At 50.3% G+C, this 26,621-nt stretch overlaps 1 protein-coding gene across 2 annotated transcripts in view; it reads right to left on the reverse strand.

Annotated features, from left to right (window-relative positions):
• The window catches only part of LOC140385319 (coiled-coil domain-containing protein 127-like), a 95,375-nt gene that overhangs the window by 60,317 nt on the left and 8,437 nt on the right, over positions 1–26,621 (reverse strand). The window lies entirely within an intron of this gene.

A 26,621-nucleotide genomic window follows, 5' to 3' on the forward strand; every position in this document is an offset into this window, starting at 1 on the left:
GAATTCAGGGTGAGAAGAGTAGTATTCCATTATATAAGGTAAGGCTGGAAAGTCCAATGAAGAGTGGTGAAGTGGTAGTGGAAGTAATAGAGAAACTATCTTGTCCAGGAATACAGTTTATCTTGGGTAATCACATAGCTGGATAGCAGGTCGGAGTGATGCCTACTGTGGTTGATACGCCAGTGGAAAATCAGACAGCTGAAGTGTTGAAGGACGAATATCCTGGGATTTTTCCGGATTCTATAGTAATAAGGTCGCAAAGTCACAGGTTAAGACAAGAGGAGAAATCAGAGAGTGAAGATAAAGGTGAAGTGCCATTATCAGAAACGATTTTTGATCAGATGGTTGGAAAAGAACAGGTGGAGGGTGAGGCGGATATTTTTAGTTCAGAAAAATTGGCAGAATTACAACAGAAAGATGTAGAAACCGGATGTATCAGAAAGCATACACGGAAGAGGAATCTGAGTGTATATCAGAGTGTTATTACCGTAAAAGTGATGTCTTGATGACAAAATGGAGACCTTTACATATGCAGGCAGATGAAAAGTGGGCGGAAGTTCATCAAGTGGTATTGCCAGTAGGGTATAGAAAGGAGGTGTTACGAGTAGCACATGAGGTACCAGTGGGAGGTCATTGAGGAGTTAGGAAAACTCAAGCTAAAATACAAAAACATTTTTATTGGCCTGGACTACATAGAAGATGTAGTTACATTTTGTCGATCATGTCACACATGTCAAGTGATAGGGAAACCTCAAGCAGTGATAAAACCAGTGATAATACCCATTCCATCATTTGAGGAACCTTTTACACAAGCATAAGAACTAGGAGCAGGAGTAGGCCATCTGGCCCCTCGAGCCTGCTCCACCATTCAATGAGATCATGGCTGATCTTTTGTGGACTCAGCTCCACTTTCCAGCCCAAACACCATAACCCTTAATCCCTTTATTCTTCAAAAAACTATCTATCTTTATCTTAAAAACATTTAATGAAGGAGCCTCTACTGCTTCACTGGGCAAGGAATTCCATAGATTCACAACCCTTAGGGTGAAGAAGTTCCTCCTAAACTCAGTCCTAAATCTACTTCCCCTTATTTTGAGGCTATGCCCCCTAGTTCTGCTTTCACCTGCCAGTGGAAACAACCTGTCCGCATCTATCCTATCTATTCCCTTCATAATCTTATATGTTTCTATAAGATCCCCCCTCATCCTTCTAAATTCCAACGAGTACAGTCCCAGTCTACTCAACTTCTCCTCGTAATCCAACCCCTTCAGCTCTGGGATTAACCTAGTGAATCTCCTCTGCACACCCTCCAGTGCCAGTACGTCCTTTCTCAAGTAAGGAGACCAAAACTGAACACAATACTCCAGGTGTGGCCTCACTAACACCTCATACAATTGCAGCAGAACCTCCCTAGTCTTAAACTCCATCCCTCTAGCAATGAAGGACAAAATTCCATTTGCCTTCTTAATCACCTGTTGCACCTGTAAACCAACTTTTTGCGACTCATGCACTAGCACACCCAGGTCTCTCTGCACAGCAGCATGTTTTAATATTTTATCATTTAAATAATAATCCCTTTTGCTGTTATTCCTACCAAAATGGATAACCTCGCATTTGTCAACATTGTATTCCATCTGCCAGACCCTAGCGCATTCACTTAGCCTATCCAAATCCCTCTGCATACTTCCAGTATCCTCTGCACTTTTTGCTTTACCACTTATCTTAGTGTCGTCTGCAAACTTGGACACATTGCCCTTGGTCCCCAACTCCAAATCATCTATGTAAATTGTGAACAGTTGTGGGCCCAACACTGATCTCTGAGGGACACCACTAGCTACCGATTGCCAACCAGAGAAACACCCATTAATCCCCACTCTTTGCTTTCTATTAATTAACCAATCCTCTATCCATGCTACTACTTTCCCCTTAATGCCATGCATCTTTATCTTATGCAACAACCTTTTGTGTGGCACTTTGTCAAAGGCTTTCTTTCAATTAGGACAAGGGTCCTAATTGATTGCGTAGGACCGCTTCCTAAAACAAAAAGTGGGAATCAAGATGTTTTGACTATATTGGATGTGTCTACTAGGTTTCCAGAGGCCATTCCAGTGCGCAATATTACAGCAAAAAAGATTGTGGAGGAGTTACTTAAATCCTTTACTAGATATGGATGACCCACAGAAATACAATCGGATCAAGGATCAAATTTTACCTCAACGTTATTCAAAGAAGTTATGAATAGCTTCGGAATAAAACACTTTAAATCAACTGTGTATCATCCAGAATCACTGGGAACGTTAATCAGGTGGCATCAGCCATTAAAGACAATGTTTTTGTTTGTTTTTTATAAATTTAGAGTACCCAATTCATTTTTTGTTTCCAATTAAGGGGCAATTTAGCGTGTTCAATCCACCTACCTTGCACATCTTTGGGTTGTGGGGGTGAAACCCACGCAAACACGGGGAGAATGTGCAAACTCCACACGGACAGTGACCCAGAGCCGGGATTGAACCTGGGACCTTGGCGCCGTGAGGCAACAGGGCTAATCCACTGCGCCACCGTGCTGCCCGATTAAAGACAATGTTGAGGGCTTATTGTCAAGATTATCCAGAGGATTGGGATAATCCATTCGTACTGTTTGCAATTAGGGATGCAGCTAATGAGTCAACCAAATTCAGTCCTTTTGAACTAATTTTTGGTCATGAGGTAAGAGGGCCACTTAAATTGATTAAGGAAAAATTGGCGAGTGAGCAGTCGGAACTTACATTATTGGATTATATGTCTAATTTTAGGGAACGATTAAATAGAGGTGAATTGGCTAGACAACATTTAAAAGTTACACAAAATGTGATGAAATGGGTAGCGGACAAAAAATCCAAAGTTTGTAGTTTTGCCTGTGGAGATAAAGTTTTAGTGTTGTTACCAGTGGCAGTGTGTACCTTATCAGATTGAAAGAAAATTAAGTGAGGTGAATTATGTGTAAGAACACCTGATAGAAGGAAAACTCACCGTGTGTGTCATGTGAATATGCTTAAAAGGTATTTTGAAAGGGAAGGAGAGCAAAAGGAGGAGGTTTTAATGATTCTTACTCAAAGTGACAAACCAAATCCAGATGACTTTGAATTTGATATACCTCAAATTAAATTGGAAAACGAGGTTTTCTTAAAAATTGCGATAAATTGTTGAGTTACCTTCCAGAGGAAAAACGGACTGACCTGAAAGAGTTATTGATATCACATGGGCAAGTTTATGGAGATAAATTGGGAAGTACTAAAATGGCTATACATGATGTAGATGTGGGAAATGCTGTTCCGATCAAACAACATCCAGATAGACTTAACCCTTTAAAATTAGCACAGGTTAACAAAGAGATTGAGAGTATGCTTAAAACAGGCACAATTGAAGTGGGTTGCAGCTAATGGAGCTCACCCATAGTGATGGTACCAACACCGGACGGTACCCAACGGTTGTGTGTGGACTACAGAAAGGTTAATGCAGTTACAAGAACGGACTCTTATCCTATCCCACATTTGGAGGATTGCATTGAGAAAGTGGGGCAATCAGCTTTTATTTCCAAACTGGATTTACTTAAAGGTTACTGGCAGGTACCTTTGTCCGAAAGCACGAAGGAGATTTCAGCTTTTGTGACTCCAGATGGTATATACCAATTCAAAGTTATGCCATTTGGCATGAAACACACCCAGCCACATTTCTTTTTTAAATTTGTTTTTATTAAGGTTTTTCTCAAACAGAATTTTTACATAACCAATAACAAAAAAGAAAAATATTTAACAAAACAAGGTGGCTGTTTTCATGATACAAAAAGCAAATATACATTAAATGCACAGTTCCCCACCTATGCTGCTGCTGCTGACATTTTCACGCTCTCCTAGAAAGTCAAGAAACCATTGCCACCGCCGGGAGAACCCCAGCAAGGACCCTCTCAAGGCAAACTTTATTCTCTCAAGACTGAAACCCAGCATAGTCACCAACCCAGGTCTCCACACTCGGGGGTTTTGCATCTCTCCACATTAACAAGATCCGTCTCCGGGCTACCAGGGAGGCAAAGGCCAAAATCCCGGCCTCTTTTGCTTCCTGCACTTCCGGATCCTCTGACACCCCAAAGATCGCTATCTCTGGACTCGGTTTCACCCGCGTGCCCAAGATGTTGGACATAGCCTTCGCAAAGCCCTGCCAGAATTCTTTAAGTGCCGGGCATGCCCAGAACATACGGACATGGTTCGCTGGACTCCCTGAACATCTCACACAGCTGTTCTCAACCCCAAAGAACTTGCTCATTCTCACCGTCACGTAACCTTAAACTGAATTAAGCTGAGCCTGGCGCACGATGAGGAGGAATTTACCCTGCCTAGGGCATCGGCCCACAGGCCCTCATCCAGCTCCTCCTCCCACTTGCCCTTCAGTTCCTCCACTGGGGCTTCCTCCGCCTCCTGCAGTTCATGGTAGATGAACCTTCTACACACCTTCCCCTCCCCTACCCAGACACCACCCTGTCCTGTATCCTGCGAGGGGGGCGCAACGGAAATGTCCCCACCTGTTTTTTGAGAAAGTCGCAGACTCGGAGGTATCTGAAGGCATTTCCAGGGGGCAGGCTGAATTTCTCCTCCAGCGTCTTCAAGCTAGGGGAAGCCCCATCGATGAACAGTCCCCCATCCTTTTAATGCCTGCCCTGTGCCAGCTTTGGAACCCCCCCCCGTCTATCTTGCGCGGAACAAATCTACGATTATTCCGAATCGGGGTCCAAACTGAGGCCCCCTCCTCTTTCCTGTGCCTTCTCCACTGACCCCAGACCCTCAGTGCTGGCGTCACCACCGGGCTTATGGTGTATCGTGCCGGCGAGAACGGCAGTGGTGCGTACCCAGTGCCCCTAGGCTGGTGCCTTTGCATGCCGCCGCCTCCAGTCCCCTCCTCCATTACCCACTTCCTAATCATGGCTATATTAGCCGCCCAGGAAAGGATTTGGGGCTGAAGATGGGAAGGCACTGGAAAACGAACAAGAATATGGGGAGGATCGTCACCTTGACGGTCTGCACCCTTCCCGCCAGGGAAAGCGGGAGCATATCCCACCTTTTAAAGTCATCCTCCATCTGCTCTACCAGCCGCGATAGATTAAGCCTGTGTAGGGCATCCCAGTTCCTAGCCACCTGTGTGCCCAGGTAACGGAAACTCCTCTCCACCATCTTGAGTGAGAGCTCTCCCAGTCTCTTCTCCTGACCCCTCGCGTGGATCACAAATCGCTCACTTTTCCCCACATTCAACTTGTACCCTGAGAAAGTCCCAAAGTCCCTTAAGATCTGCGTGACCTCCCACATTCCCTCTAGCGGGTCCGAAATATACAGGTCATCTGCGTAGAGCGAAACCCGGTACTCCTCCTCTTCCCCCGCCACCCCCCCCCCCCGAATCAGCCCCCTCCAGTTCCCTGAAGCCCTCAGCGCTATGGCCAACGGCTCAATAGCAAGGGCAAATAGTAGCGGGGATAGGGGGCACACCTGCCTCGTCACTCGGTGCAGCCTAAAATACTCTGACCTCAGCCGGTTCGTGGACACACTGGCTACGGAGGTCTGATACAGTAGTTTGACCCATCCGATGAAGCCCTCACCAAATCCAAGCCTACCCAGCGCTTCCCACAGGTACTCTCATTCCACCCGGTCAAAGGCTTTCTCTGCATCCATTGCAGCGCCTACTTCTGCGTCCCCTCCTTCTGAGGGCATCATGATAATGTTCAGGAGCCTCCTCACATTTGTGTTCAATTGCCTGCCCTTGACGAAACCTGTCTGTTCCTCATCAATCACTCCCGGGACACAGTCCTCTATTCTCATCGCCAGAATTTTAGCCATCAGTTTGGCATCCACGTTTAGGAGCGATATCGGCCTGCAGGACCCACACTGAAGCGAATCCTTCTCCCTCTTGAGGATGAGCGAGATCGAAGCCCTCAACATCGTCGGGGGGGGGGCTCCTCTCTCCTTAGCCTGGTTAAAGGTTCTTCACAGGAGTGGGCTCAGCAGCTCCAAGAATTTCTTATAAAATTCTACAGGGTAGCCGTCCGGACCCGGGGCCTTGCCCGACTGCATACTCTCCAGGCCCTTAACTATCTCCTCCAACTCAATCGGGGCCCCCAGTCCCTCCACCAGGTCCTCGCCCATCCTTGGAAACCTCAATTGGTCCATAGATTGCTTCATCCACCACCCCCCGGCCCCACTGGGGGCTCTGACTTGTACAATTTACAATAAAACTCCTTGAAGACATCGTTGATCCTCTCTGGGGTCAAGACCACGTTGCCTACATTATCCCTAACTCCCCCAATTTTCCTGGCTGCCTCTCTCCCGCGCAGTTGGTGCGCCAGCATCCTACTTGCTTTCTCCCCATACTTGTAGATTGCCCCTTTCACCTTCCTCAGCTGTGCCTCCGCCATCCCTGTGGTCAGCAGATCAAACTCCGCCTGCAGTCTCCAGCGCTCCTTTAGCAGCCCCTCCTCGGGGGGTCTCCGCGTACTTCCTGTCTACTCTAAGTATCTCTCCCACCAGCCTCTCCCTCTCCGCCCTCTCCCTCTTCTCTATATGGGACCAAATAGAAATTAACTCCCCTCTAATAACTGCCTTCATAGCCCCCCAGACCGTTGTCGCTGTCATCTCCCCTGTATCGTTTGTTGTCAAATAGTTTTGGATGCTCCTCCTTGTCCGCCCACACACCTCTTCATCCGCTAGCAGTCCCACATCTAGTCTCCAGAGAGGGCGCTGCCCTCCCTCCACCTCTAGCCGCAAGCCCGGGCCATGGTCTGAGACCGCAATGGACCCCCTGCCGACTAGCCATTTCCCTTTTTTGGCCAGCCACATGCCCGCGCCCCCTGCTCGCTCCAGCTCTCCCACCGGAGGCCCCCCAACCCGACTCTCCATCTGTTCCCAAAAGTTGGCTCCCCTACAGTCAGCAAAGCAGCTCCCCATCCCCCCTATCAAGCACCCGCTCAACACTGAATTCCCCCCCCCCCATTACGCTTCCGTAAGTCAGCTGACCAATGCTGACCCCGGCCGCTCCCGCCTCTACCCCCAATCTTACTGTTGTCTCCTTCTTCAGGCCCCCAACCTCCCCTCCCCCAAAGGGTAAGAGAGGGAGAACCAACCAAATTATTCCTGTGAAACAAGAAACACACACCGGCCTAACCCCACCCCTTGAAAAAAACGAACAACTTAAATTCTACTACCAATCTTACACTAGACCAACACCTGGTTACTCATCCCCAACAGGGCATTACATCAACGTGCAGCTGTCCTTTAGCTCAAGTCCAGCTTTTCCTGCTTAATAAATGTCCACGCCTCATCCGGCGTATCGAAGTAGTGGTGCCTGTCCTGGTACGTGACCCAAAGCCTCGCCGGATGTAGCAGCCCGAACTTCACCCCTTTGTTGTGGAGGGCCGCCTTGGCCCGGTTGAATCCCGCACGCCTCTTAGCCAGTTCTGCTCCCAGGTCCTGGTATGTACGCATCTCATAGTTCTCCCACTTACTGCTCCGCTCCTTCTTTGCACATCGCAAGACACGCTCCTTGTCTGTGAAGCGGTGGAACCTTCGAAACCATCGTCCTCGGCGTTAAGTTCGCCCTTGGCTTCCTTGCGAGGACCCAATTCCAAGGACCACGGGAAGGCCCCCGCGCCCATCAGCGTCACCAGCATCGTGGTCACACATGCGCTCGCTTCCGACCCCTCCGCACCTTCAGGGAGGCCCAGAACTCGCAGGTTTCGTCTCCTAGACCTGTTCTCGAGGTCATCCAGCCTCTTCTGCCATCTCTTGTGCAGGGCCTCATGCGCCTCCACCCTGACAGCCAGGCCCAGGAACTCATCCTCATTGTCAGAGACCTTTTTCTACACCTCTTCTCTTGCATCTTCTGAGTCTCCACCATCCTTTCCATGGAGGCTAGTGTCACACGAGAGGGTTTAAACTAGTATGGCAGGGGGGTGGGCACGGGAGCAATAGGTCAGAAGGTGAGAGCATTGAGGGAGAACTAGGGAATAGGGACAGTGGGGTTCGGAGGCAGAGCAGACAGGGAGAAGTTGCTGAACACAGCGGGTCTGGTGGCCTGAAGTGCATATGTTTTCATGCAAGAAGTATTACGGGTAAGGCAGATGAACTTAAGAGCTTGGATTAGTACTTGGAACTATGATGTTGTTGCCATTACAGAGAACTGGTTGAGGGAAGGGCAGGATTGGCAGCTAAACGTTCCAGGATTTAGATGTTTCAGGCGTGATAGAGGGGGATGTAAAAGGGGAGGCGGAGTTGCGCTACTGGTTAGGGAGAATATCACAGTTGTACTGCGGGAGGACACCTCAGAGGGCAGTGAGGCTATATGGGTAGAGATCAGGAATAAGAAGGGTGCAGTCACAATGTTGGGGGTTTACTACAGGCCTCCCAACAGCCAGCGGGAGGTAGAGGAGCAGATAGGTAGACAGATTTTGGAAAAGAGTAAAAACAACAGGGTTGTGGTGATGGGAGACTTCGACTTCCCCAATATTGACTGGGACTCACTTAGTGCCAGGGGCTTAGACGGGGCAGAGTTTGTAAGGAGCATCCAGGAGGGCTTCTTAAAACAATATGTAGACTGTCCAACTAGGGAAGGGGCAGTACTGGACCTGGTATTGGGGAATGAGCCCGGCCAGGTGGTAGATGTTTCAGTAGGGGAGCATTTCGGTAACAATTCAGTAAGTTTTAAAGTACTGGTGGACAAGGAGAAGAGTGGTCCTAGGATGAATGTGCTAAATTGGGTGAAGGCTAATTATAACAATATTAGGCAGGAACTGAAGAACATAGATTGGGGGCGGATGTTTGAGGGCAAATCAACATCTGACATGTGGGAGGCTTTCAAGTGTCAGTTGAAAGGAATTCAGGACCAGCATGTTCCTGTGAGGAAGAAGGATAAATACGGCAATTTTCGGGAACCTTGGATAACGAGAGATATTGTAGGCCTCGTCAAAAAGAAAAAGGAGGCATTTGTCAGGGCTAAAAGGCTGGGAACAGACGAAGCCTGTGTGGAATATAAGGAAAGTAGGAAGGAACTTAAGCAAGGAGTCAGGAGGGCTAGAAGGGGTCACGAAAAGTCATTGGCAAATAGGGTTAAGGAAAATCCCAAGGCTTTTTACACGTACATAAAAAGCAAGAGGGTAGCCAGGGAAAGGGTTGGCCCACTGAAGGATAGGCAAGGGAATCTGTGTGGAGCCAGAGGAAATGGGCGAGGTACTAAATGAATACTTTGCATCAGTATTCACCAAAGAGAAGGAATTGGTAGATGTTGAGTCTGGAGAAGGGTGTGTAGATAGCCTGGGTCACGTTGAGATCCAAAAAGACGAGGTGTTGGGTGTCTTAAAAAATATTAAGGTAGATAAGTCCCCAGGGCCTGATGGGATCTACCCCAGAATACTGAAGGAGGCTAGAGAGGAAATTGCTGAGGCCTTGACAGAAATCTTTGGATCCTCATTGTCTTCAGGGGATGTCCCGGAGGACTGGAGAATAGCCAATGTTGTTCCTCTGTTTAAGAAGGGTAGCAAGGATAATCCAGGGAACTACAGGCCGGTGAGTCTTACTTCAGTGGTAGGGAAATTACTGGAGAGAATTCTTCGAGACAGGATCTACTCCCATTTGGAAGCAAATGGACGTATTGATAGAGTTTTTCGAGGAGGTCACTAAGATGATTGATGCAGGTAGGGCAGTGGATGTTGTCTATATGGACTTCAGTAAGGCCTTTGACAAGGTCCCTCATGGTAGACTAGTACAAAAGGTGAAGTCACACGGGATCAGGGGTGAGCTGGCAAGGTGGATACAGAACTGGCTAGGTCATCGAAGGCAAAGAGTAGCAATGGAAGGATGCTTTTCTAATTGGAGGGCTGTGACCAGTGGTGTTCCACAGGGATCAGTGCTGGGACCTTTGCTGTTTGTAGTATATATAAATGATTTGGAGGAAAATGTAACTGGTCTGATTAGTAAGTTTGCAGACGACACAAAGGTTGGTGGAATTGCGGATAGCGATGAGGACTGTCAGAGGATACAGCAGGATTTAGATTGTTTGGAGACTTGGGCGGAGAGATGGCAGATGGAGTTTAATCCGGACAAATGTGAGGTAATGCATTTTGGAAGGTCTAATGCAGGTAGGGAATATACAGTGAATGGTAGAACCCTCAAGAGTATTGAAAGTCAGAGAGATCTAGGAGTACAGGTTCACAGGTCACTGAAAGGGGCAACGCAGGTGGAGAAGGTAGTCAAGAAGGCATACGGCATGCTTGCTTTCATTGGCCGGGGCATTGAGTATAAGAATTGGCAAGTCATGTTGCAGCTGTATAGAACCTTAGTTAGGCCACACTTGGAGTATAGTGTTCAATTCTGGTCGCCACACTACCAGAAGGATGTGGAGGCTTTAGAGAGGGTGCAGAAGAGATTTACCAGAATGTTGCCTGGTATGGAGGGCATTAGCTATGAGGAGCGGTTGAATAAACTCGGTTTGTTCTCACTGGAACGCAGGAGGTTGAGGGGAGACCTGATAGAGGTCTACAAAATTATGAGGGGCATAGACAGAGTGGATAGTCAGAGGCTTTTCCCCGGGGTAGAGGGGTCAATTACTAGGGGGCATAGGTTTAAGGTGAGGGGCAAGGTTTAGAGTAGATGTACGAGGCAAGTTTTTTACGCAGAGGGTAGTGGGTGCCTGGAACTCGCTACCGGAGGTGGTGGTGGAAGCAGGGACGATAGTGACATTTAAGGGGCATCTTGACAAATAGAACAGAGAACGACACAGAGCATGACAGGCCCTTCGGCCCACGATGTTGCACCGAAACAAAAGCCATCTAACCTACACTATGCCATTATCATCCATATGTTTATCCAATAAACTTTTAAATGCCCTCAATGTTGGCGAGTTCACTACTGTTGCAGGTATGGCATTCCACAGCCTCACTACTCTTTGTGTAAAGAACCTACCTCTGACCGCTGTCCTATATCTATTACCCCTCAGTTTAAAGCTATGTCCCCTCGTGCCAGCCATTTCCATCCGCGGGAGAAGGCTCTCACTGTCCACCCTATCCAACCCCCTGATCATTTTGTATGCCTCTATTAAGTCTCCTCTTAACCTTCTTCTCTCCAACGAAAACAACCTCAAGTCCATCAGCCTTTCCTCATAAGATTTTCCCTCCATACCAGGCAACGTCCTGGTAAATCTCCTCTGCACCCGCTCCAAAGCCTCCACGTCCTTCCTATAATGCGGTGACTAGAACTGTACGCAATACTCCAAATGCGGCCGTACCAGAGTTTTGTACAGCTGCAACATGACCTCCCGACTCCGGAACTCAATCCCTCTACCAATAAAGGCCAACACTCCATAGGCCTTCTTCACAACCCTATCAACCTGGGTGGCAACTTTCAGGGATCTATGTACATGGACACCTAGATCCCTCTGCTCATCCACACTTCCAAGAACTTTACCATTAGCCAAATATTCCGCATTCCTGTTATTCCTTCCAAAGTGAATCACCTCACACTTCTCTACATTAAACTCCATTTGCCACCTCTCAGCCCAGCTCTGCAGCTTATCTATATCCCTCTGTAACCTGCTACATCCTTCCACACTGTCAACAACACCACCGACTTTAGTGTCGTCTGCAAATTTACTCACCCACCCTTCTGCGCCTTCCTCTAGGTCATTGATAAAAATGACAAACAGCAACGGCCCCAGAACAGATACATGAATAGGATGGGAATAGAGGGATACGGACCCAGGAAGTGTAGAAGATTGTAGTTTAGTCGGGCAGCATGGTCGGCACGGGCTTGGAGGGCCGAAGGGCGTGTTCCTGTGTTGTACATTTCTTTGTTCTTTGAGGCCTTCATGGGGGCCAACATCTCCGTCTTCAGCTCTGCAAAGCAGCTTCTTATAAACTCCTGGTGCTCCCGCGACCACTGGGCCCAAGCTGCCTGGTCCGCGCGGCCGCCATTTTGTCTTCTCACGCCCGTTCCACCCGCTTCCCCGCAATTGCTCTCTTCACGGCCCCACTCCTGGTCCCCTCCATGCAGCGATGAGGGGAACCTCTCCAGCGTCTCTTGCCACGCCAGGAATCACCGCCGAAGTGCCGCTACCGCTCCGTTAAAGGGCCCAAATGTCCGTTCCCGGTGAAGGCTGCCTTGTGCGTGACCAATCCGGACATGGCTGCTATCGGAAGTCCCCCAGCCACATTTCAATGGTTAACTAACAAAGTTGTTTCAGGGTTACCCAATCGTGCAGTATACATCGACGATTTGGTTTTTAGCCAGACATGGACAGAACATTTAAAACATCTGATGGAGCTATTTGATCGATTTCAGGAGGCAGGTTTGGTGGTAAACCTAGCCAAAAGTGAATTTGGAAAAGCCCAAGTCACTTTCCTTGGCCATACAATCGGACAAGGTTGAATGGTCCCATGGGATGTGAAAACAAAAGTTATTGAGGAGTTTCCAACACCCTCGAGGCGAAGGGAAATAATACGATTTCTTGGCATGACAGGGTTCGATCGAATATTTGTGCAAACGTTTTGCGTGATTGCTCCACTGATGAACTTGAAGAAACGTCAAAACTTTCAGTGGACAGCGGAGTTTCAACAGGCATTTGACTGCCTGAAAGCTGTGATAACCAATGCTCCTGTGTTGGAGAATTACAAGGGACTCTGTGATCAGATTGAACTAAAGTATCTGACTTTAAAGAGAAATGCCGAGGCGTAGAGAAATGGATGGATCGTGCAGAGACCTTCTTGTTCAAAGAGACTGCCAATCGAGAGGGCTTGCAGTTGGAGGAAGAAGAACAAAGAAAATGGGCTATGTTATTATACCTGTTTGCATGTGTTGTTTTTTGAAACGAAAAAGTATATTTACTGTGTGCATTTCTTAAAGGATGGTGAAAAGGTGAAAAATGAAACTATCTTGACGTTGATGGTTTATTTTTTTTTTGGGGGGGGGGGAATGGTGTCATGGGAATGTCACTTTAAGAAATGTTTGTCTGCTCAAGTGGCTGTAGTGATGTCAGAGTGTGGGTGGAGCTGAGCTCTGGCTCTGCTTTTTAGTTTTGCTTTGAGTAAAAGCTTGGCAGTGTCTGTGTTTTTTAGATTTGTTTTAGTGTTGGAGCTGCAGCCAGCCAAAGAAGGCGTAATTTTGATCTCTCTGCCATCTAAATACTATCTCTAGACCATTTGGTGAATTCGGAGTGATAACTGTTCTCAGTAGAGAATTTAAACCTGATGTGTTTCTGTAAAAAAGGTTTTTGGCTTATGGATGTTAAAAATAAAATTTAAGAATTATTTAGAGTGTGGTATTCTTTGGGGGGTGTATTTGAATTGATGGTTGCAAATATGTTCGCTGTATGTTTTTAAAAAGGTTAACTGAGTTCATAGAATAAACATTGTTTTGCTTCAAAACATACTTTTAGATTTCTGCTGCACCACACCTGTAGAGTGGGCCGTGTGCTCCCCATACCACAATCTAGTAAAAGTCGTGGGTCAGGTGATCTCCATGATATACATTGGAGTTCTCTAAACCCTGGTCCGTAACAAATTGGGGGTTCGTCCGGGATAAAAGTCTATCTATTAGAACATAGAACATTACAGCACAGTACAGGCCCTTCAGCCCACGATGTTGTGCCGACCATTTATCCTAATCTAAGATCAACCTAACCTACACCCCTTCAATTTACTGCTGTCCATGTGTCTGTCTAAGAGTTGCTTAAATGTCCCGAATGACTCTGACTCCACCACCTCTGCTGGCAGTGCATTCCACACACGGGATCCAGGGAGAGGTTGCCAATTGGATTCAAAATTGGCTGGACGACAGAAGGTGGTTGTAGAGGGTTGTTTTTCAAACTGGAGGCCTGTGACCAGTGGTGTGCCTCAGGGATCGGTGCTGGGTCCACTGTTATTTGTGATTTATATTAATGATTTGGATGAGAATTTAGGAGGCATGGTTAGTAAGTTTGCAGATGACACCAAGATTGGTGGCACAGTGGATAGTGAAGAAGGTTATCTAGGATTGCAACGGGATCTTGATCAATTAGGCCAGTGGGCCGACGAATGGCAGATGGAGTTTAATTTAGATAAATGTGAGGTGATGCATTTTGGCAGATCGAATCAGGCCAGGACCTACTCAGTTAATGGTATGGCGTTGGGGAGAGTTATAGAACAAAGAGATCTCGGAGTACAGGTTCATAGCTCCTTGAAGTTGGAGTCGCAGGTGGACAGGGTGGTGAAGAAGGCATTCGGCATGCTTGGTTTCATTGGTCAGAACATTGAATACAGGAGTTGGGACGTCTTGTTGAAGTTGTACAAGACATTGGTACGGCCACACTTGGAATACTGTGTGCAGTTCTGGTAACCCTATTATAGAAAGGATATTATTAAACTGGAAAGAGTGCAGAAAAGATTTACTAGGATGTTGCCGGGACTTGATGGTTTGAGTTATAAGGAGAGGCTGGATAGACTGGGACTTTTTTCCCTGGAGCGTAGGAGGCTTAGGGGTGATCTTTTAGAGGTCTATAAAATAATGAGGGGCATAGATAAGGTAGATAGTCAACATCTTTTCCCAAAGGTAGGGGAGTCTAAAACTAGAGGGCATAGGTTTAAGGTGAGAGGGGAGAGATTCAGAAGGGCCCAGAGGGACAATTTCTTCACTCAGAGGGTAGTGGGTGTCTGGAATGGGCTGCCAGAGGTAGTAGTAGAGGCGGGTACAATTGTGTCTTTTAAAAAACATTTAGATAGTTACATGGGTAAGATGGGTATAGAGGGTTATGGGCCAAGTGCGGGCAACTGGGACTAGCTGAATGGTAAAAACTGGGCGGCATGGACTGGTTGGGCCGAAGGGCCTGTTTCCATGCTGTAAACTTCTATGATTCTACACCCACTCTCTGTGTAAAGAACCTACCTCTGACATCTCCCCTCTACCTTCCTCCTATCACCCTACAATTATGTCCCCTCGTGACAGCCATTTCCGCCCTGGGGAAACGTCTCGGGCTATCCACTCTATCCATGCCTCTCATCACCTTGTACACCTCTATCAAGTCACCTCTCTTCCTTCTTCGCTCCAGTGAGACAAGCCCTAGCTCCTGCAACCTTTCTTCATAAGACATGCCCTGCAGTCCAGGCAGCATCCTGGTAAATCTCCTCTGTACTGTCTCCAAAGCATCCACATCCTTCCTATAATGAGGCGACCAGAACTGGACACAATATTCCAAGTATGGTCTAACTAGAATTTTATAAAGCTGCAGCAAAACCTTGCAGCTCATAAACTCAATCCCCTGTTAATGAAAGCCAACACACCATACGCTTTCTTAACAACCCGATCAACCTGGGTGGCAACTTTGAGGGATCTATGTACGTGGACCCCAAGATCCCTCTGTTCCTCCACACTTCCAAGAATCCTGCCTTTAACCCTGTATTCAGCATTCAAATTCGACCTTCCAAAATGAATCACTTCACATTTATCAAGGTTGAACCCCATCTGCCACTTCTCAGTCCAGCTCTGCATCCTGTCAATGTCCTGCTGCAACCTGCAACAACCCTCAACACTATCTACAACTCCACCAACCTTTGTGTCATCGGCAAACTTACTAACCCACCCTTCCACTTCCTCATCCAAGTCATTTATGAATACCACAAAGAGCAGAGGTCCCAGAACAGATCCTTGCGGGACACCACTGGTCACTGACCTCCAGGCGGAATACTTTCCATCGAATACCACTCGCTGTCTTCTTTCGGCCAGCCAGTTCTGTATCCAGACAGCCAAAGTTCCCTGTATCCCATGCCCGCTAACTTTCTGAATGAGCCTACCATGGGGAACCTTATCAAATGCCTTATTGAAATCCATACACACCACATCCACTGCGTGACTTTCATCAATGTGTCTCGTCACATCCTCAAAAGAATTTAATGAGGCTTGTGAGGCATGACCTGCCCCTCACAAAGCCATGCTGATTATCTTTAATCAAACTATGTTTTTCTAAATAATCATAAATCCTATCTCTCAGAATCCTTTCCAATATTTTGCTCACCACAGACGTAAGACTGATGGGTCTGTAATTCCCAGGCATTTCCCTATTCCCTTTCTTGAATAGGGGAACAACATTCGCCTCCTTCCAATCATCCGGTACTACTCCAGTGGAGAGTGAAGAAGCAAAGATCATCGCCAACAGCGCAGCGATCTCCTCCCTCGCTTCCCGTAGTAACGTTGGGTATATCCTGTTAGGCCCAGGGGACTTATCTATCCTGATGCTTCTCAAAATCTCCAGCACATCCTCCTTCTTAATATCAACCAGTTTGAGTCTATTAATCTGGTTCACACTGTTCTCATGAGCGACGACGTCCCTCTCTCGTGAATACTCGCAAAATATTCATTTAGGGCCTCCGTCATCTCCTCAGACTCTAGGCACAAGTTCCCTCCACTATCCCTGATCGGCCCTACTTTCACTCTGATCACCCTCTTATTTTTCACATAAGCGTAGAACACCTTGGGGTTTTCCCTAATCCTTCCCACCAGGGCTTTTTCATGCCCCCTTCTAGCTCTCCTCAGTCCATTTTTGAGTTCCTTCCTGGCTACCTTGTAACCCTCTGGAGCCAAGTCAGATCCTTGCTTCCTCAACCTTACGTAAGCTTCCTTCTTCCTCTTGACTAGAAGCTCCACTTCTCTTGTCAACCAAGGCTCCTTCACCTTACCATTCCTTCCTCGTCTCAGTGGGACAAAACAATTCAGCACTCGCAGCATGTGCTCCTTAAACAATCCCCACATTACTACTGTGCATTTCCCCAAGAACAATTGTTCCCACTTTATGCTCCTCAGCTGCTGTCTAATAGCAGTATAATTTCCCCTCCCCCAATTAAATATCTTCACATACCGTGTGTTCCTATCCCTCTCCATGACTATGGTAAAGGTAAAGGAGTCGTGGTCACGGTCACCGAAATGCTCTCCCACCGAGACATCTGACACCTGGCCTGGTTCGTTGCCGAGCACCAAGTCCAATATGGCCTCCCCCCGAGTCAGCCTATCTACATATTGAGTCAGGAATCCTTTCTTTAAAAAAAATATATGTTTATTCAAGGTTTTCAATAAATTTTTACATAACACTCCAAAAAGGAAAGAAAATATAGATGAGAAAAATAAAAACTTAAACCACTAAACATTAAACTATCTAACAAACGAAGAACAAAAATGGGGCAGACGCCCCTTACAATAATAAAAAGCCAACCCCCCCCCCCCCTGGTTGCTGCTGCTCTTGACCTCCACCTAATGTTCCGCGAGAAAGTCTAGGAACGGTTGCCACCGCCTGGAGAACCCCTGCACAGACCCTCGCAAGGCAAACATTATCCTCTCCAACTTGAACCCTGCCATGTCATTAATTCAAGCCTCCACGCTTGGGGGTTTTGCATCCCTCCACATTAGTAGGTTCCTCCTCCGGGCAACCAAGGACGCAAAGACCAGAACTCCGGCCTCTTTCAGCTCCTATACTCCCGGCTCATCTGATACCCCGAATATTGCTATCCCCCAGCTCAGTTTTACCCGAGTGTGCAAGACTTTAGACATAGCCTTTGCGAAGCCCCTCCAGAACCCCTCTAGCGCTGGGCACGCCCAGAACATATGGGCGTGATTTGCTGGGCTCCCCGAGTACCTCTCGCATCTGTCCTCCACCCCAAAAAACTTGCACATCCTCGCCCCTGTCATATGTGCCCTGTGAACCACTTTGAACTGGATCAGGCTAAGTCTGGCGCAAGACGAGGAGAAGTTAACCTTGCCCAGGGCCTCTGCCCACAAGCCCTCATCCAGTTCCTCGCCCAGCTCCTCCTCCCACTTGCCCTTCAGCTCCTCTACCAAGGTTTCCTGCGCCTCCTGATAGATCGCCGAGACCTTGCCCTCTCCCACCCATTCACCCGAGGTCACCCTGTCCCGAATCCTCCGTGCGGGAAGCAGCGGAAATTCCTTACCTGCCTTCTCACAAACGCCCTCACCTGCATGTACCTAAAAGCGTTTCCGAGGGGTAACCCAAATTTCTCCTCCAGCGCCCCCAGGCTAGCAAAAGCCCCGTCGATAAATAGGTCCCCCACCCTTTTAATTCCCGCCCGATGCCAGTTTAGGAATCCGCCATCTATCCTGCCCGGTGCAAACCTATGATTATTCCGTATTGGGGACCAAATTGAGGCCCCCAACTCACCCCTATCCCATCTCCACTGACCCCAGATCCTCAGTGTCGCCGCCACCACCAGGCTCGTGGTGTACCGCGTCAGCAGTAGTAGCAAAGGTGCCGCCACCAGCGCTCCCAAGCAAGTGCCCACGCATGACGCCGCCTCTAATCTTTTCCACGCCACCCCCTCTCCCTCCATGACCCATTTCCGAATCATTGCCACATTGGCTGCCCAGTAATAACTACACAGGTTCGGTAGCGCCAGCCCACCCCCGTCCCGACTACGCTCCAGAAACAGCCTCTTGACCCTCGGGGTCTTACTTGCCCATACAAACCTCAATGCTCCTGGTTACTCGCTTAAAAAAGGCCTTGGGGATGAGGATGGGCAGGCACTGGAACACAAACAGGAACCTAGGGAGGACTGTCCTCTTAACGGACTGCACCCTGCCCACCAGGGGGAGTGGCAACACGTCCCATCTCCTAAAGTCTTCCTCCATCTGGTCCACCGACCGCGCCAAATTAAGCTTATGCAGGGCCCCCCAACTCCTGGCCACCTGGATACCCAAATATCGGAAACTCCTCTCCACCCTCTTAAGCGGCAGCTCCTCCAGCCCCCTTTCCGGGCCCCTCGCATGCACCACAAAGAGCTCACTCTTCCCCAAGTTAAGCTTGTAGCCTGAGAAGTCCCCAAACTCCCTAAGGATCTGCATGACCTCTACCATCCCCTCCACTGGATCTGCGATGCACAAAAGGTCATCAGTATACAACGAGACCCGATGTTCCTCCCCTCCCCGGACCAACCCCCTCCAGTTTCTAGATTCCCTCAACGCCATGGCCAGCGGCTCAATTGCCAAAGCAAACAGAGGGGACAAGGGGCACCCCCTGTCTCATCCCATGGTGCAACCCAAAATATTCCGATCTCCGCCGGTTCATAAATACGCTTGCCACCGGGGCCTCGTATAACAATTTGACCCACCCTATTAACCCCTCCCCGAACCCAAACCTGCCAAGCACTTCCCATAGGTACGCCGACTCCACCCGATCAAAGGCCTTCTCCGTGTCCATTGCCACCACCACTTCTGCCTCCGCGCCCTCCGAGGGCATCATAATCACATTCAGGAGCCTCCGCACATTTGCATTTAACTGCCTGCCCCTCACGAACCCAGTCTGGTCCTCGTGTATCATTCCCGGGACACAATCCTCAATCCTGGTGGCTAGGATCTTTACCAGCAACTTGGCATCTACATTAAGGAGCGAGATCGGCCTATACGAGCCACACTGCAGCGGGTCCTTGTCCCGCTTAAGGATGAGCAAGATCAGTGCCCGAGACATTGTCGGGGGGGAGAATCCCTTCCTCCCTCGCCTCGTTGAAGGTTCTCACCAGCAGCGGACCCAGCAGATCCACAAACTTCCTGTAAAATTCGACCAGGAACCCATCCGGCCCCGGGGCCTTGCCCGCCTGCATGCTCCCCAACCCCGTAACCAGCTCCTCTATCCCAATCGGGGCCCCCAAGCCTTCCACTTTCCCCTCCTCCACTCTCGGGAACCTCAATTGGTCCAGGAACCGCCGTATCCCCTCCCCCCCCACTCCGGGGGTTCTGACTTATACAGGTTCCCATAGAAATCCCTGAATACCTCATTTATTTTAGCCGAATTCCGCACCGTGTTCCCCCCTCTGTCCCTGATTCCTCCAATTTCCATCGCCGCCTCCCTCTTGCGTAGCTTTTTAAAAATATATTTTTTTTATTAAGGTTTTTTAACAACACAATTTTTTTCCCCGTAACAAAATAACGCAAATTCTAATTCTCCCCGAGCAAGATATATACATGGCAAGATGGTATATTTACATAGCTTTATACACTGGCTCTTGGCCGCGCGTACCGTTTCCCCCCACCCTCCATGCTATCTCCCGCTCGTCCATCCATCTCCCGCTCGTCCATCCCCTCAAACAGTCTCTCGTTCCCCCCCCCCCCCCCCCAGGGTTGCTGCTGCTGCTGAACGACCTTCTTCTAACGCTCCGCGAGATATTCTAGGAACGGTTGTCACTGCCTGTAGAACCCCTGTGCAGACCCTCTCAAAGCGAACTTAATTCTCTCCAATTTTATGAACCCCGCCATGTCGTTAATCCAGGCCTCCAGGCTAGGGGGCTTCGCCTCCTTCCACAATAGCAAGACCCTTCGCCGGGCTACTAGGGATGCAAAGGCCAGAATTCCGGCCTCTTTCGCCTCCTGCACTCCTGGCTCATCCACCACTCCAAATATTGCTAGCCCCCAGCTTGGCTTGACCCGGACTTTCACCACCTGGGATATTACTCCCGCCACTCCTCTCCAGAACCCCTCCAATGCCGGGCATGACGAAAACATATGGACATGGTTCGCCGGGCTCCCTGAACATCTTTCACATCTATCCTCTAACCCAAAGAACCTACTCAGCCTCGCCCTCGTCAGATGCGCTCTGTGAACCACCTTAAATTGTATCAGACTGAGCCTGGCACACGAGGAGGAGGTATTAACCCTACCCAGGGCGTCGGCCCATAGCCCTTCCTCAATCTCCTCCCCCAGCTCCTCCTCCCATTTACCTTTCAGTTCTTCTACTAGCGCTTCCCCCTCTTCTTTAATCTCTTGGTATATTTCCGACACCTTGCCCTCCCCGACCCATACCCCCGAGATCACCCTATCGTGAACTTCTTGTGCCGGGAGCAACGGAAATTCCCTCACCTGTCGCCTCACAAAAGCCCTCACCTGCATATATCTAAATGCATTTCCCGGGGGTAACTCAAATTTCTCCTCCAGTGCCCCCAGGCTTGCAAATGTCCTGTCAATGAACAGGTCCCCCATTCTTCTTATCCCCGCCCGATGCCAGCCTTGGAACCCCCCGTCCATCTTCCCCGGGACAAACCGGTGGTTACCCCTGATTGGGGACCACACCGGTGCTCCCATTGCACCCCTGGGTCTTCTCCACTGGCCCCAGATCTTTAGTGTTGCTGCCACCACTGGGCTTGTGGTGTATTTTGTCGGCGAGAGCGGCAGCGGTGCCGTTACCAAAGCCCCCAGGTTCGTTCCTTTACAGGACGCCATCTCCATCCTCTTCCATGCCGTCCCCTCTCCCTCCATAACCCACTTACGGACCATCGCCACATTTGCTGCCCAGTAGTAACTCTCTAGATTTGGCAAAGCCAACCCTCCTCGGTCCCTGTTGCATTCCAAGAACCCTTTCCTAACCCTCGGGGTCTTATTTGCCCACACATACCCCATGATACTCCTACCTACTCTCTTGAAAAAGCCCATGGTGATCACGATGGGGAGGCACTGAAACACGAACAAAAACCTCGGAAGGACCACCATTTTGACCGACTGCACCCTACCCGCCAACGAGAGCGGGAGCATGTCCCATCTTTTAAAATCCTCCTCCATTTGCTCCACCACCCTCGTCAAATTCAGTTTATGTAGGGCCCCCCAACTTCTGGCTATCTGGATCCCCAGATGCCAAAAACCCCTCTCCGCCCTCCTCAGCGGTAGGTCCCCTATCCCTCTTTCTTGGTCCCCTGCCTGTAATACAAAAAGCTTACTCTTCTCTACATTAAGCTTGTAGCCCGAGAACTCTCCAAATTCGTTCAGAGTCTGCATGACCTCCACCATCCCCTCCATTGGGTCCGCCACGTATAGCAGCAGGTCATCCGCATATAGCGATACCCGATGCTCCTCTCCCCCGCGGACTATCCCCCTCCATTTCTGAGACTCCCTAAGTGATATGGCCAAGGGTTCGATCGCCAATGCAAACAAGAGGGGGGACAGGGGGCACCCCTGTCTCTTCCCTCGGTACAGCCGAAAGTACTCCGACCTCCGCCGGTTTGTCACTACGCTCGCCACCGGGGCGCTGTAAAGGAGCTTAACCCATCTAATAAACCCTCCCCCGAACCCAAACCTGCGCAATACTTCCCAGAGGTACTCCCACTCTACTTGGTCAAAGGCTTTTCCCGCGTCCATAGCTGCCACTATCTCAGCCTCTCCCTCCTCCGATGTCATCGTTATCACGTTTAAGAGCCGCCGCACATTGGTATTTAACTGCCTGCCCTTTACGAATCCCGTTTGGTCTTCGTGAATCACCCCCGGGACACAATCCTCAATCCTAGTGGCCAGTACCTTCGCCAATAGCTTAGCATCCACATTGAGGAGCGAAATCGGCCTGTACGATCCACATTGCTGTGGATCCTTGTCTCGCTTTAGAATCAGGGAGATTGTCGCCTCCGACATTGTCAGGGGCAGGGTTCCCTCCTCTCTTGCCTCGTTGAAGGTCCTCACTAGTAGCGGGGCCAGCAGCTCTCCCCGATCGCCGCCTTCAACGCCTCCCATACCACCCCCACTCGCACCTCCCCGTTGTCGTTGGCCTCCAAGTACCTTTCAATACACCCCCTCACCTTCCCACACACCATCTCATCGGCCAGCAATCCCACATCCAGCCGCCACAGCGGGCGTTGGTCCCTCTCCTCTCCCAGCTCCAGTTCCACCCAGTGCGGGGCATGGTCCGAAACGGCTATGGCCGAATACTCCGTCCCCCCAACTCTCGGGATGAGCGCCCTGCCCAGAACAAAGAAATCTATCCGGGAGTAAGCCTTATGCACGTGGGAGAAAAAAGAAAATTCCCTGGCCTGCGGTCTTGCAAACCTCCATGGGTCCACTCCCCCCATCTGATCCATAAACCCCCTAAGTACCTTGGCCGCCGCCGGCCTCCTTCCCGTCCTTGATCTGGAGCGGTCCAGTGCTGGGTCCAGCACCGTATTGAAATCCCCTCCCATTTTAGTCTTCCTACCTCCAGGTCCGGAATGCGCCCCAACATGCGCTTCATGAATCCAGCATCATCCCAGTTTGGGGCGTATACATTTACCAACACCACCCACGTCCCTTGCAACCTACCACTCACCATCACATATCTCCCTCCATTATCCGCTACGATAGTCTTGGCCTATGCCAAATGACACATGCTTTCCCACCAGAATTGCCACCCCTCTATTTTTTGCGTCCAATCCCGAGTGAAATACCTGTCCTATCCATCCCTTTCTTAACCTGACCTGGTCCGCCACCTTCAGGTGTGTCTCTTGGAGCATTGCCACATCTGCCTTCAGTCCCTTCAAGTGCGCGAACATTCGAGCCCGCTTCACCGGCCCATTCAGGCCCCTCACGTTCCACGTTATCAGCCGGATTGGAGGGACTCTCACCCCCCCCCCCCCCCCCCGCCGACTAGCCATCTCCTTTTCTGGGCCAGTCCCTTGTCCGCGTCACCCTCACTCTCCAGTCCCCCAGCTGGGGGACCCCCGCCCCAGCCACCTCTTCTGTGTCCCGTTCTCTTTCGGCCAGTGCAGCAGCAACCCTTTTCCCCCCCCTTCCCCCCCCCTCCCTCCTCTCCCCTCCCCCCCCGGCTAGATCCCCATCTAGCTTTTTTGCTCCCCCCATATCCCTCCCGTAAGTCAGCTGACACCTGCTGACCCCGGCTTCCCCCGCCATCCCTTTAACCCCCCCGTGTGGGAATCTCCCAAACAATGTACATTCCTTTGTTCCCCTTCACGCCTTTTTTTGCCGCGCGCGGGAAGGACAACCCCGCGCTTCCCAAAGCCTGCCCTGCCTCCCACGGTGCAGCTCCTGTCATGGCCTTGTCCCTCTCCCCCAGCCCATATATCCTTTCCTGCGCGTGGTTGACCCCCTATGTACAACAACCATCATACTTCAACCCTCAAACACCCCCCTCCCACACAAACCCTCAATTAGAGTCCAATTTTTCAGCTAGTATAAAGGTCCACGCCTCTTCGGGCGTTTCGAAGTAGTGGTGTTGGCCATTATGTGTAACCCACAGTCGCGCTGGCTGCAGCATTCCAAATTTCACTCCTTTCCGATGCAGCACCGCTTTGGCCCGGTTGAAACCCGCTCTCCGCTTAGCGACCTCCGTGCTCCAGTCCGGGTATATTCTGATCTCAGCATTGTCCCACTTGCTGCTCCGTTCCTTCTTGGCCCATTTCAGGACCCTCTCTCTGTCCGTAAACCGGTGAAATCTCACCACCATCGCCCTTGGCGGCTCTTTTGTCTTGGGCTTCCTCGCTAGCACTCGGTGCGCCCCATCCAGCTCCAGCAATCCCGGGGAGGCCTCCGCACCCATCAGCGTCCCGATCATTGTGCCCGCATGTGCCGCGGCATCGGCCCCCTCCACTCCTTCTGGGAGACCCAGGATCCTCAAGTTGTTTCTCCTTGATCTGTTCTCCAGGTCTTCAAGTCTTCCCGCCCACGTCCTGTGCAGCGCCTCGTGCCGCTCCACTCTCTCCGCCAGGCCCACGAGCTCGTCGTCGTTCTCACTCACTTTTTCCTGGATCTCCTGAATCTTCACCTCTTGGGCTTTCTGGGTTGCTCCAAGTTTTTCCACCATTGCCAGTATAGGTGCCACCATCTCCTTACGTAGCTCCTCGAAGCAGCACTTGATGAACTCTTTCATCTCCTCTCGGTCCATGGGCGCCGCCATTTTGTTTTTTTCTTCTTTCTTCTCCCGCTGCTCCAGGGCCGCTTTCCTCGCCGTTTCACTGTGGGTCCGGTCCATGCAGGTCTGTAGGGGACTTCCTCCGGTCTTCCCCACGGGTTGATTTTTTTTTAAAGGTCCGTTGGGGCTCCGTTAGCGGGCCCAAAAGTCCGTTTCTGCGGGAGCTGCCGACTCGCGCGGCTTAGCTCCGCATCGCCGCGACCCGGAAGTCCCTCTTGCATAGCTGATGCACCAACATCCGGCTCGCCTTCTCCCCATATTCGTAAACTGCCCCCTGCACCTTCCTCCACTGGGTCTCAGCTTTCCCCGTGGTCAACAAATCAAATTCCATTTGGAGGCTCTGTCGCTCCTTCAGCAGCCCCTCTTCAGGAGAATCCGCATACCTCCTATCCACCCTTAATATCTCCCCCACCAACCTCTCCCTCTCCGTTCTCCCTCTTCTCCCTATGAGCCCTAATTGAGATTAACTCTCCCCTAACCACCGCTTTCAGAGCCTCCCAAACCACACCAAACAGTACTTCCCCATTATCATTGGCCTCTATGTATTTCTGCATGCACCCCCGGACCCGCCCACAAACCTCCTCATCTGCCAACAGTCCCACGTCCATGCGCCACAGCGGGCTCTGGTCCCTTTCCTCCCCCAACTTCAACCAGTGCGGGGAGTGTTCTGAAATCGCTATGGCCGAATATTCCGTTCCCTCCACTCTTGGAATCAGTGCCCTGCTCACCACAAAGAAGTCTATCCGTGAATAGGCCTTATGCATGTGGGAGAAGAAAGAGAACTCTCTGGCCGCCGGCCTAGCAAACCTCCACGGATCCACTCTCCCCCCCGCACCCTCCCTCCCCCCCCATGTGATCTAAAAACCCTCTTGCCCGACCTCGACCTGGATCGGTCCAGTGCCGTATTAAAGTCCCCCCATTATCAGGCTCCCCGCATCCAGATCCGGGATCCGAAACAGCATGCGCTTCATGAACCCTGCATCGTCCCAATTTGGGGCATACACATTCACCAGCACCACCCGGAGGACCCCCGCCCCGACTCTCCCTCTTACCTCCAGCGCCCCTTCGGTCAATGCAGCAGCAACCCAGTCCCCCACCCCGCCCCCCCCACCCACGGCTAGAAAACTGTCTAGCCCCCTTGCACTCCTGTAAGTCAGCTGACTCCTGCTGACCCCAGCCGCTCCCGCCTCTGCCAACAATGCCCCATTTAGATTCCCCGTCAAAGTCCCCCCCCCTCCCTCTTCAAGTCGATACGGACACCCCTCCGGCACCGCCCCTCATGCCGGGCCACGCCCCCCCCTTCTTTAGCGTGGGAAAAAAGTCAGCGATTTTCTACCTGGGCCAGCTTTCTGCTGCACCTCTCTAATCGCCGCCCCTTGAGCCTTCTGGGTCTCCACCAGCCTCTCAATCGACACTTTCATTGGAGCCAGCATCTCTGCTTTCAGCTCCGCAAAGCAGATTTTCAGGAACTCCTGCTGCTCCCGCGACCATTGCGCCCACGCTGCCTGGTCTCCGCCCGCCTCCATCTTACTTATTAGTGCCCGTTCTCCAGTCTTCTCCCAGGCATAGCCGCAACCCCAAGTCCAGTCAGGAATCCTTTCTGTACACATTGGACAAAATCTGCTCCACCCAAACCATTTGCACCAAGGAGGTTCCAGTCAATATTAGGGAAGTTGAACTCTGTTACTTCTGCACTTTTCCAAGATCTGACGCCCAATCTGTTCCTCTATCTCTCTGCTGCTGTTGGCGGGTCTATAGAAAACTCCCAATAAAGTGACTGCTCCTTTCTTGTTTCTGACTTCCACCCATACTGACTCAGTAGACAAACCCTCCTCAACTACCTCCTTTTGTGCAGCTCTGATGCACTCCCTAATTAACAGTGCTCGTCCCCCTCCTCTTTTACCTTCCTCCCTATTCTTCTTAAAACATCTAAA

The sequence above is a fragment of the Scyliorhinus torazame genome, chromosome 11, assembly GCF_047496885.1.
Source record: "Scyliorhinus torazame isolate Kashiwa2021f chromosome 11, sScyTor2.1, whole genome shotgun sequence".
Taxonomy (NCBI): Eukaryota; Metazoa; Chordata; class Chondrichthyes; order Carcharhiniformes; family Scyliorhinidae; genus Scyliorhinus; species Scyliorhinus torazame.